Here is a 13,108-nt window from a genome sequence, read left to right as displayed (position 1 = left end):
TCCATCAAGATGCCATCTCTGCTATTGGCTAAACTGTTGCTCTAAAACACTAGCCTACGTAGACAGTCACTTTATCGATGGTGTGTGTGAGATACGTGCAACAGTAGAGGCCACCTTACCTGCGCTTCTTCCCTCAATCAGCACGTACTTTCAAGACACTCAAAAAACACCTTGTCACATACCATTCGTCACAGTCTTTAGCACCTCCTGCGCCCAGTCCAACAATCATTATTGGTGCTCCCACTCCCTCCTCCTCGGATTCCCTCATTACCACCCAGCAAAAGTGCCCTTCATCTCTCCATAGACTTTACTAATGTACTCAGCTATTTACATAAAATACAGATGTGCTCTTTGCAGTAGGCATATAAACCTTCTGCGCTTCTTTATGGCACTAAAACTGCCACTAGACAAGTCGGACCCTTTTCCCCCCAGGGAAACCACACACATATTGACAAAAGTGATGTATATATGACAGCCAACCACCTGAAACTCAACTCAAGCAAAACCAAAATAATCCTCTTTGGCCCTCACCAAAAAAAACTGGGACCCCCCATGGTGGCCCACCACGCTAGGCCCTGCACCCACCCCCGCCAACTACGCACGCAACCTCAGCATCATCCTAGACTCCTCCCTCTCTATGACCCAACAAATCAACGCTCTTACCTCCTCATGCTTCAACAAACTCCGTATACTGAAAAACATTAAAATGGATCTCCACAGAGACCAGAAAAACTGTCACTCACGCACTCATCAGCAGCAGGCTTGATTACAGAAACGCCCTCTACGCCGGCACCACTCTAAAACTCAAGTGCAAACTACACGCATCCAGAACTCAGCAGCACGACTCATCCTCGACCTCCACCGACACGAACACATCTCTCCACACCTCAAATCCCTCCACTGGCTCCCCATTGACAAAAGGATCACCTTCAAGATCCTCATCCTCACACACAAATCACTCCACAACACAGGCCCTGCCTACCTCAACGAGAGTCACCTTCCACACCCCCACACGAAACGTCCGTTCAGCTGACCTCTCTCTCGCCTCTGACCCCCGCATCAAACACACCACCACCGGGGCAGATCCTTCTCCTACATTGCACCCAAAACATGGAACGCACTCACAACCCACATTCGCAAGACCCAAAACCTACTTCTTTTCAGGAAGGGCCTCAAAACCTGGCTTTTTGAACAGTGAACCTCCTAGCCCCTTTCCCTCCCCCCGTACCCCCCCCCCAGCGCCTTGAGACCCTCTCAGGTGAGTAGCGCGCTTTATAAATCTCTTTGATACAGATCTACCTATATATATATATATAAATATATATCTACATAGATATATCTATAGATATATCCATGTATCTAGATATATCTATCTACATAGATATATATATATAGATATATACATATATTTTTTTTTAGTTGTTGTATGGTTTCCTTGGGGGCCAAAATGGCCCCCAGGGAAACCCTACAACATCTAAAAAAAGAATTGCCCCCACAGGGGGTCACCCTGCCCACGGGCGACCCCCTGTCATTTCATTTTTTTTTGTATTTTTATTTTTTTTTGAAAAAAAAAAAAAATCCCCTGGGAGGGGGTGGGGGCGCGATCGCGCCCCCCCCCCCTCCCCAGGGGGCACCTACCTTTTTATTTTTTTAGGAAAATTATCCGGGGGGGGGCGGCCCGTTTTCCGGGGGGGGGCTGCCCCCCAAAAGTGAAATCCCTGGTGTCTAGTGGGGTTTCCTGGCCCCCGATCGCAGCTGTGCTGCGATCGGGGGCCAGGAAACCGTTTCAGAAGGCCTCATAAGAAAGGGGAGACTCTCCCCTTTCTTACGAGGCCTTCTGAAACTGTTTCTGGCCCCCGATCGCAGCACAGCTGCGATCGGGGGCCAGAAACAGTTTCAGAAGGCCTCGTAAGAAAGGGGAGAGTCTCCCCTTTCTTACGAGGCCTTTTCAAAATGTTTCCTGACCCCCCCGATCGCAGCTGTGCTGCGATCGGGGGAGCCAGGAAACCTGAAAGTGTTTCCTGGCCCCCGATCGCAGCACAGCTGCGACCGGGGGCCAGGAAACACTTTCAGGAAGGCCTCGTAAGAAAGGGGAGTGTCTCCCCTTTCTTACGAGGCCTTCCTGAAAGTGTTTCCTGGCCCCCGATCGCAGCTGTGCTGCGATCGGGGGCCAGGAAACACTTTCAGGAAGGCCTCGTAAGAAAGGGGAGACTCTCCCCTTTCTTACGAGGCCTTCCCGAACGTGAAAAAGGCCGTTTTCCCCATGAAAGCAGGAAGCGGCCGCAAGGCTGCTTCCTGCTTTCATGGGGAAAACACCTTTGCAACGTCAGCGCGCCTCGCGGCGCGCTGACGTCACAAAGGGGCGGGTGGGGGCGGGGGGAGACACGGTAGCTTCCGTGTCTCCCGGGGGGGGGGGAAAAAAATAAAAAATAAATCCTCGGGTGCGATGCACCCGAGGATTTATTAATGCCCTTCCTGGTGTCGGCCACTGGTCGTGACCCGCACTAGGGAGGGTGTGTGGGCGTCGGCCAGTGGCCGACGCCCGCATTTAAGAGGTTAAAGCTAGACTGCAGGTTGGCCCCTTTTCTTTTTTTCTCTGTACGTAAATGGTTTAGAGAAGCACCTTTTGAATGCCAATATGGATTGCCCTATGGTAGGTAGGCGAAGTATTCCGGCTCTGACTTACGCTGATGATATGGTACTGTTGGCAAGAACTGCTAATGGGTTGTAGAAACTATCAGAGCAACTCTGCATTTTTATGTCTAATTTAGACTCAGTGGTAAATCAGTCCAAAAGTCACATAATGGTTTTTGGAGATCATACCAGGGCCTGTAGGACCTTCTTTGTCAACAGGCCCAAGATTAACAGGGTTTAATTGAATCCCTGTTTGGGCATTTTGTTTGACGAGAGACTGCAATTGCATGCACTCAGAAGGCTAGGAGTACTGAAGCAGTCGTAGGTTTTGCTATTAGACTAACTAGCAAACCTATTAAAGAGCTATACCAGTGGCTCCCAGCCTGTGGTCCAGAGACCCCTGGGGGTCTACAAAGCCTCCTCAGGAGGTCCGCGACTTCTTAGAAAATGAAATAATATTAACAGATTAGGTTCCCCGCTTTCAGTAATGACTTAGTGGGGGTCCCCGGATTTCAATAATAATTCAGTGGGGGTCCCGGGTTCCAGTAATATTAAAGTGGGAGTCCACAGAAGTCAAAAGCTTGGGAACCACTAGTGTATATAATTAAATGCTGTTCCAGCACAATATATGGTGCAGGTATCTGGAGCACTTATAAACAGTCGGGGTTGGAGAAAGTGGAGAGTGGTTTCATAAAACGATTGCTTGCTGTACTTAAATCCATAAGCAATCATGTGTGCCATCTGGAAATTGGCCAAGGTCATATAAGTGACTTGGTGAGACTACAGCCCCTTCTTTTATGGGGTTGAGGATTTGGATGAAGATGGAGACTATACATAATGGTGTACTCCTGGCTGATTGCTTGACCTTGGAAAAGAGATATAAAATACCCTGCCTTTCATATATATCCAAGATCTGCATTTTGCTGGCCCTTGACGAAAGCTTTCCTAGACAAATGTGCAGAAGAAAGAATGGTAAAACATTCTACTTTATCGACGACCGGAGCACACACCCAAATTAGAACCTGTCTTGGCACTGAGCTGTATCTTTTATGTGTAAAGAATCCACAGCATAGGTAACTGCTGGTCATACTATGTTTCAATACCGCCCATTTTATAGTGGCCTACCCAATACAGGACGCTTCCCATATTACTCTCCAGGCCTATCTGTGTGATGGATTTTCTGCACAAAGCACCATGCACTTTATTCTTTTTTGGAAATTGTATTCTGTACTTAAGTCAGTATATATCTTACCAATTCTGAAGCAGACTAAGATAAGGCAGTGTATGGCTGCCTTTGAGTTTCTTCAAAGACTATCCACAATGAAATTCTGATGTTCAATGGCAACCTACATGCAGCAGGCTATTAGGCAGCGCGCTGTGTTATGACTAGTACAGAACTGATTTTTATTGTAATTAGTATTTGGATGTTTTAGGAGATGTTTTTTATTTGTAGGACATGTATTTTCTGATGTTTTAACCAACATAGGTACTTTTTGATAGGATTTAGTCATAGAAGTGCAATGATATTGTTTTGGTTTGTGATTGTTATAGTAATCAGAATGTATAACACTGCTCCATTATTTTTATTTTTATTGTGATTGGTTTTGGATTTTTTACATTGTGGTGTTTCTGATTATATAACTGATTAAATTGTTTGGTTTTATGATTTTTTTAACTAAAGTCAGATAAAGGAATGGGGCCTACTATTAAACATTTCATTGTGCGAATTACTGAAATATACATTGGGTTAAAGAATATTGGGAATTTTTTAAGAAATTCATATATTTGCTTCATATGTATTGATGTGATCATCCTTTGATAAAACTAATAGACCCATTTTTATATTTTGGTGTTGTGACTCTTTGACAAAGTCACTAAGACTGCCTGAGTGTGACCAGGATATTCAAATTAATTATTCTAAAATTCCCTTCCCAGAAGCAAAGGAAAAAGTGCATTTATGAGACTGGGGTGGATTGTGAAAGTCCATATATCTTGGGGGTGGGGACAGGTCAAATTTACGTTAATTCCAGTCTAACAAATTTTGAGGAAGGTACATATCTTTGGGGGAGTCAGGTACACCATTCTAATGCCAGTCCAACAAACATTGGGCTATAACTCCATTACCACAACCATTAGCCAAATATTGGTAAATTGCATTTATAGGGTTGGGTTGACTTACTATTCTCATTCCAAACCAACAAACATTGGGACAAGTTCATAAATTAAGGGCAGTCAAATATACAATTCTAACTCCAGTTCAACAAACATTGGAAAACTGTATACTTGGTGGGCATGGGCAGGGTTTAGTTAACTATTCATATACTTTAACAATTGTATTGTTTTATGAACCTCATTCAAAAATGGCTACCTTTGATGCATGCTTCTCTGCTGCAGCCATCTTTGAAATGGTCTTTTAAACTAATACAAACGACATTCAGAGACAACTGACACTTTTTTAAACATTATATCTTAGAAATTACTAAACCAATTTGAACCACACCAACAAAGGCACACTTCTAGGTCTGTTTTCTGATCAGAGGTATAATGGGAAAAAAGTTTTTCTCACCACCTTTAATGTTTGTTTTCCTGAATGGATATGCATGAAAATTGCCATGCTCTAGCTTAACTGACTGTGCCAAGCGATAGCCTGATTTGATTCTGATCCGTCCCTCATGTCAAAAGTTATAGGCAAATCAAAAAATATCTTGTCAGTAGAAAGTGCATCTGAACTATAAACGCATAGTGGTGACTACCACTGAGTAGTATACTGAGTAGGATACTAATAATTAGATCATTAATTATCAGTACTCATTTCTGCACTTTTTCCGTGAGGACATGCACGGTTGTGGTTATGTGAGAGAAATGGCATCAAACACTCGCATAGAGCTAAACAACATCTAAATAAGACAATTTAACCACAGTACAAAATAACACAACAGTGCAACTCAAAAACTCAATAAATCAACACACATCGAAAGAGCAACACAGTTCACTGGATCCATGCAGAACAACACAACTAAAGTGGCACTACAATAATCCAAACAACACAACTCTGAAACAATACAACAAACCAACACAAAACAGAAACAAAACACTGACATAGCACTGCAGCATAATAGCATTGCATGGTGCCAAGGTGCAAACAACACAATAACAAAAAACACAAACAACTCAACTCAATATACCAACAATATATCTGATCAGCAGTAGGATACCCCAGCTAGGTGGTAATATAAATAACACAACTAAACAACAGAAGCAACACAGTATGACCACACAATTACCAGAAGACATCGCAAAGACACAATTCTCAGGAACAACACACCAAAACAGCTAAAAATCCTCACAAAACCACTCACATAATACATTAAAAAAACTCTCAATCAGTCATTCACCACTAGCTGTGACTTTAATAAAATTGTCATTAACTATTCTGAATTATATACTGTGTTAAGAATATTGATATGGTAGACACATGCATGTTGAGGAGTTTCATGTAAAAATATGGACTGCACCTTTGGGGTACATAACATATGTCTGTATAAATAGAAATATGATTTAATGATTTAATATTTTTAAATGCAATTAATTATTAACTTATTTTTGGATATTTCAGGATGATTGCTACTATCATGGATATGTGGAGGGCTTTCCAGATTCATTTGTGGGTCTTAGCACATGCTCTGGACTTAGGTAATTCTATTCTATGTTAAAGACAAAAATAAAAGGTGTCTACATAAAGTGTTTTATATAAGATTTTGAAATACTCTTGAAGGAGAAATCACCAAAAAGTATGATAGAGCCACATATTTACATTTATTTGAAACATTGTGTGCAAAACAGTAAATCATTAATGGGATGAGAGAGTAAGTTTACTCCAACAGATTATGTTTTCAAAGCCCTCTCCAACTCACTTTGCATATTCTTCTTCACTGTTACACTGGAAGTGTATAGATAACTTTTAAATACAATTTTAGAGTCTTCAGTTGGCCTTGTGATGGTTTGCTGAAATTGAACCAGTTGAGGTAAATTGTCGTGTACTTTTGGCAACGATGTCCCATCTACCAAGTATGATTAGTATTGACATTTCTGAACAATTTCAAACATTCCATTTGGCATTATTGTAGTTGTATGTCTCATTGTTTCATTTTGTAGGATTATTTTGTGAGAAACTAATTGTAGTCTTTATTCAGTTGGCTGGGCCTCTGTTTTATGTAGTCACCTCCTTCCCCTTTTCCCTTCTTGAAGCCAGTTAAGTGTCACTGCCGTATTGTACAACTTTGATAATCATTATCTTGGAGGGAACAAATGTCACTGTTTTGATAGCAAAGGTAAAGTTATGCATGTTTCAAGTCCCTGTTCACTTTGGCCACACATTTGAATGGCTGAAAACATTATTTGGATTAAACATACTCAAAGCATGAGCTAAATTATTACATAAGGCTAACAATGCTCTCATTTGTTGTGGTCCAATATTTTGACATGCACTCCCCCAAGCCTGCAGAATTAAGAATTCTTAGAGATGAAATTAAAGAACCCATGGTCCTTGAAAAGAGCAAGCGGAAATACTGATGAGTCCATCAGCGTTCAAACACAAAAACCAATGAGTCCATTAGCTTACAAACACACTTGTTGCCAACACGCTTTACACAACAGGTATGCTTGCCTTCGGTACAGCAACACCATTCACTCTGAGTTATAGCCCACACACCGCTGCCTGCTCCCTCCTCATCGTGACAATGCTGACATTCACCAGACCCACTGTTACAGGTCATCTGTCACAAAAAAATTAATTTGTCTGCTCTGAAAACACCTCCTCCACTCCATATTGTATGATTTAAAATGTTGCAATGTAGTCCCTGTTGTTGACTTGATGTATTACTCACTGCCCAAACAAGGAACCTGGCCAATCCATGTTTATTGGATAAAGATAAGGCAGGAGTTCTTAAGTGGACTACAGATAGCTTTAGAGTCCATGCTGTGGTATCACCTGGTGTCGCGTGCAGGTCACACTTTATAGGAGCACAGTGTGGTCCACGCAGTAACTGTAGAGTTGCAGTTTGTAATTCCTCCGTAAAGCATAACTTGGGGTGCATATCAGGACTCGGGGAGATCATGGGTGGGGTCCTGGTGTAGAAGCTCCTCTAAGTCTATACTTACAACTCTACCACACTTACAGGCCAGGCAGGAGGGACCAGAGCCCATTTGGGAGTTAGAAGGGACGTGCTCTAAGTGGTAGGAGCTCTCACAGTCTCCTTGCTGCATCACTCTCCCTCTCTGCAAGTGATGGGTTCTCTGTTCAGTTGCTAGGGTCAATCTCATTCTCTTGGCAGCATCTCCACCAAGCAGCTATGGCTGGGCTACTCTTCTAAGCAGGTTCCTCCTGGATGAATACCTCCAGCACCCCTCTTTCAGCAGGCAAGGCAGGCTCCTTTCAAAAGCTGACCCACAGTGCTTGCAGCAGTTTATTGCACTCTTTCAGGTGATGCCCTAACACCTTACTGGGATGCTAACTCACAGAGACATCAGTCCAGGAACTCTGAAGATTCTTGAACACCCTACAGGCTATTACCTACACTGGCCAGTGAAGACCTGAAACACCATTCCAGAGTTTCAGCCCTTCTCTTATTCAGGTAATGATTGTCAGGAAGTGGTAAAGCAGGAGTTTCCTTTGCTGGAAATGCTAAGACAGGCATAATGGGGAAGAAAGCCACATACATCACACTGTCACCTTTCCAGGAGCATCCACCTCAGGGGAACAAGAGGACAGATGCTGTCAAAAGGCTAACTTTTAACTCATAAGAAACAGCTGCCTCTAGACTCACCACACCCTCACTGAACATAACAAGGATAACAGTGGATGCAAAAAAGGCTAGGCCACAATAAATGGATGCCTTTGCGACCACTGTCTCTGCACCTTTCACGCTTTAAAGTCTTACTTCACAAGGGCTTCCGGAATGCTAGCAGTACCCAATGTTAGTCTGAAAGACTGCCTCCAAGGTCCATTGTGTATAGCATGTTTTCAGTGGAAATCCAAGATGAAATACATTGAACTCTGAGTCAGTCATCATCCTCATCATCATCAGCTTTATTCGATCAATGACCATAAAAGCACATAAAAACAAGATAATAAATCATTCTTAAGTAAATAAATAAATACACATCTATAAATTGGTGTAAAAACATTAAAACAATAACTTGAATTACACATATGACTCTAAAACTTATCTATAAAAGAAATGAGACCTTAAATTACTTTTTGAAGATGGCATCGTATGCGCCAAGCTGTTGCTAAATACTTGCTTACTGAAAGAATTACGTCGGCTGAATTATGGCTTTTTGAGAACCCGTAGAGCCAAAGAGCAGTTCTTGAATCCCATGTCCCTGCAAATATTGCGAATCCATTTTAATCGCGGAATCGCATAGGCTGGGCAGAAGAATATGAAATGCTCAATGGTTTCGAAAGTACTGCCACAGGCAGGGCATATATCGGGAAGATTAATCGACCCCCACCTATGGATCAATGACATCAAGGGCAAAGAGCCAAAACGAAACCTTGCATATAAGCTCTTGCCCTGTAAATCCGGTATAACATCCAGATAGGATTCAAACTTTGGGGACCATTTAATATCAAAAAAGGATTTAGTTAAGCGACCATGGGATTTGTGGGTTATGTAGTTATCCTTAACATAAGACCAATAGGTTAACTTTAAAACGTTTTTATGCCGTCTCTCTAATTTATGGGGATTTTCCCAATAATCATCCAGACCCAATAGCCGAAGCCAATGGGCCACATGGCGAATCCAGGGAAGAGTAATAGCGTTTTGGCATTTCAATAGATCGAGTAATGAGGTCTTATATATATCTAGTTCGGGGGTTATCCATAACCTGATCCAATAAAGGAGAGGTCTTAGAGTAGCTAGATCTGCTACTCGGCTTAACCCCAGATCTAGAAATAATGGAAGCAGGGGTGTGGTGCGTGGACATGCAGTTAAAGCCCTTGCAAAATTGTTTTCCCCCACACTGATCTTGTTACAGTTAGCGTAACCCCATACCTCCGCTCCGTACCGGGCTGCACTTTGAGCCTTAGCTGTATAAATTTTTATTGCTGGGGAAACAACTTTTGTAGAGGTGCTTTGATAGAAACGCAATATAGATGAGGCTCTGTGTTGTAGGAGCCCTGCACTTTTTGTAATCTGCTCTTCCCATAATAGTTTACTAGTTAGCCTAACTCCCAGGTAATCTATAGAGCAGTCATTCTAGGTTGACCTACTTTAAACAACACCACAACATGCTGACTACAGTCAAATTTGGTAGGGGCAGCATGCATGACGAGTCTCTCCAGAACACAGAGCCCACCAGTCTCAAAGTTATTACTAAAGTGCCCTCACCGTACATGCATGCATGATTGTCATCTTCACCAAACCTCAAAAAGGCAAACACATGCCAAGTACTTTCTCTTTAGTAAATCAGGATAGGGATGTACACTTGGAGCCTCAGGAGCACCATGCAGGGTATCATGTCAGGTAGAGGCTCTGTCATAAACCAAAAGGCTTGGGGGCGTGGCCAAGATGGCGACCGCGGCGGGTGCCTGAAACGCAGGCTCCGTCCCGGACCCACGAAATAATCCTGTTCGGCGCCCTCTGAGGAATTTGTAAAAGCAGAGGCGGGGCGACACGGCCCTCCGAAACGCTAGTAAGGGTACTGAGCAAGATCGCGGTGGTGCGGTCGTGTCCCGGCGGTCCTCCGACTGACAGAGGCCCAGTGGTCGACCGAAGCCGGGGCCTCGAGTGGTGGGAGTGGCTGGGGGTCGAAGCCGGAAGACTGGAGGAGCCGGAGGGTTTGGTGGCGGCGGCCCGCACCGGAGTGCGGTGAACGGCTGGTTGGGGCTGGTGAGGGGGTCGCTGCAAGCCGTGCGGCCCCTTCCTCCCTCCCCCCCTTTCACATACACATCATTCGGCGCTACGGACGGAGCGGGGCCTGCGACTCAGTGGGTAATGGAGTGCTGCCGGGGCGTGGACTGGAGGGGACATCGCCGCGCTGCTCACCGAACCAGCACAACAGAGCCTGCAGGTGGCACCGGTGGAGCTGATTCTGGTGATTTCTCGTGTCTACCTGTGGGGACGTAGGCAGACACCATTAAGGTGTGGTGACTTGGCAGCGGGGGCTTCTGGTGGGGGGGGCCAACACGATGGAGTGGGCCACCCTTTCCTTCCCCCCTTCCCCCCCCTCAACAGTGGCCAAAGCTCCCCGGGGGGCCTCTTCTCACCGGTCGGGCACAAAGACACCAAGAGTATTTATCCTACGGACCCTCCACTCCCCCCCCCTGCATCCCTTACTGAGGAGAGGAGCATCCGGGGAACACGCATTTGAAGGCAGGAACCCGTCTTGGAACTACTAAGTTGCTGAGACAGGCGAAGTGTGACCTGAGAGCCGGCCCACACAGAAACTGAAAAGGGAGATCTGCCCCCCAAAGTAAGATACTGCCCCCCCTCCTCCACCCTCATATCACAACTCACCTTAATGAGTGGACAGTCTATCAAAACGGCCAGCTCTGCCACTGGTGGCTGATACTACCGGGGTGGGGAGGGGGAAAGCAAAGCAAGAGAGGGGACTGAAAAGATCAACGGCGAGGCAGCTGAGAGATGTATCCCCCCCTGCATTCATAGGGATTCTTGCAGAGGCGAAGCAGAGGAGATTATACGGAGTGACTCCACGCCGGTCTGTGGGGGTAGCGCCATAGAGGAAGTTACTGCAAGAAACATACATTGGCCCCAACTGCAGCGAGGTGACACTGAACAGGGGCATGGATGGCAAATCCAAGACAGCAAAGGCACAAGAGTGGCTGGCGCCAGCGGAAACACCAGGTGAGCAGCAAACAATGCCCAGTCTACAATCCCTAGGGAAAACACTGCAAGCCCACTCAACTCAATTTGAGAAAATACTGCAGGCGATTATGGACACCAAATCCTCACTAGAAAATAGAATTGACATGTATCCCAGGACCTCAACCTACTAAGGATGGACCATCGCAACTTATCGGAACGAGTTGGGACAGCAGAAGATACACTGAGTGGGCTGAGTCTGGTAGTAATAGAAAACCAGAAGCAAATCCAACGATTGGATGCTGAAGTGAAGGTATTATGGCGCCGCGCCGAGGAGGCAGAAGGCAGGTCCCGAAGTAATAACGTTTGCTTTTTGGGGTTTCCCGAAAGATCGGAGGGGCAAAACTCTGAATTATTCCTGGAGCAGTGGTTGATCAAGGAGGTGCTGCATGGTGCTCCCTCAAATTGTTTTCAGTGGAAAGGGCACATAGAGTCCCTGGGAGACAACCGGCCCCAGGGCAACAGCCTAAACCGTTGATAGCAAGATTTCTAAATTACAGGGACAGGGATGCAATACTGCAGCACTTCTGCAGCAAAGGCCTTGTACAATACGAGGGCTCCTCCATCACGCCCTATCCGGACTTTACCCAAGAGGTACAGAGACAGTGCAATTCTTACATAACAATCAAACAACGGCTCCGCGAGCACAACATTAAATACACCCTGATGTTCCCTGCCAAGCTGAGAGTCATTTCGGAAGATCGAACACACGTCTTTGTGTCCCCTGAAGATGCGTGGACATGGCTACACGACAAAGGTTTGGCACAACCTCAGGAGGGTCCGAGAGAGGATGACGCATGGCTCACCCCATTGTCACGGAGGAGACCCAGGAAGCGCTCGAAGGCCCAACCTACAGAAACACAAGGTGCTGCGGAGAGAGCAAAGGTGCTAAAGGAAGCGACATTACACACACAGAACCCCTTTGGTGCCCTACGGACTGAATCAAATGATCATATGGACTCGGACTCCGCCAGTTCTGACTCAGCGTTACTGGAGGCACTTAGGGGCCTGAAATTCACACCCAAATGCGCGGATGCACTGTGATGATCAGAGGAGTGGATGGAGGTACTGCATCGCTCCCCAAGAACTCCGGGGCGGGATAGTGGTAAATTGGCTCTGCGGACTTGGCCAGAACAGAAGGACATTGCCTCTATATATAAGTATGAGCTGGATAGCCCTATTCGTTTATATCCTAGTAATTTACAACATTGATATTAGTGTGATGGTGAGGCCAGCACTCCGGGGGCGCCGACATGTGTAATCTTTGTTTTAAGGGTGGGGGCCACCCTCATAAGAGCCGCCTCCAAATATTAATATGATCCCCCAGAAGGTATCCACATGGATAAAGTTTTTCATTGCTGAAAGTGTGTTGAATATTTTGTTGTTACAGATAACGGTTAGAATAATGCAAGTACAGCATAGTTGTTGGGGTTTGGTTGGGATGGGGGAGGGTGGGAATGTTTTCATGTTGGTTAAACAGGTCTTTTTTTTAAATTATGCAACATTTTGCTACAGCTGACAGTCTATATTGAACAGCGGGGAAGGCGCGGACCAACTTGGGGCAAAATTGTAACTCAGGATATAACCCA

This window comes from Pleurodeles waltl, chromosome 11, assembly GCF_031143425.1.
Source record: "Pleurodeles waltl isolate 20211129_DDA chromosome 11, aPleWal1.hap1.20221129, whole genome shotgun sequence".
Classification (NCBI taxonomy): Eukaryota; Metazoa; Chordata; class Amphibia; order Caudata; family Salamandridae; genus Pleurodeles; species Pleurodeles waltl.
This window is presented reverse-complemented; position numbering follows the sequence as displayed.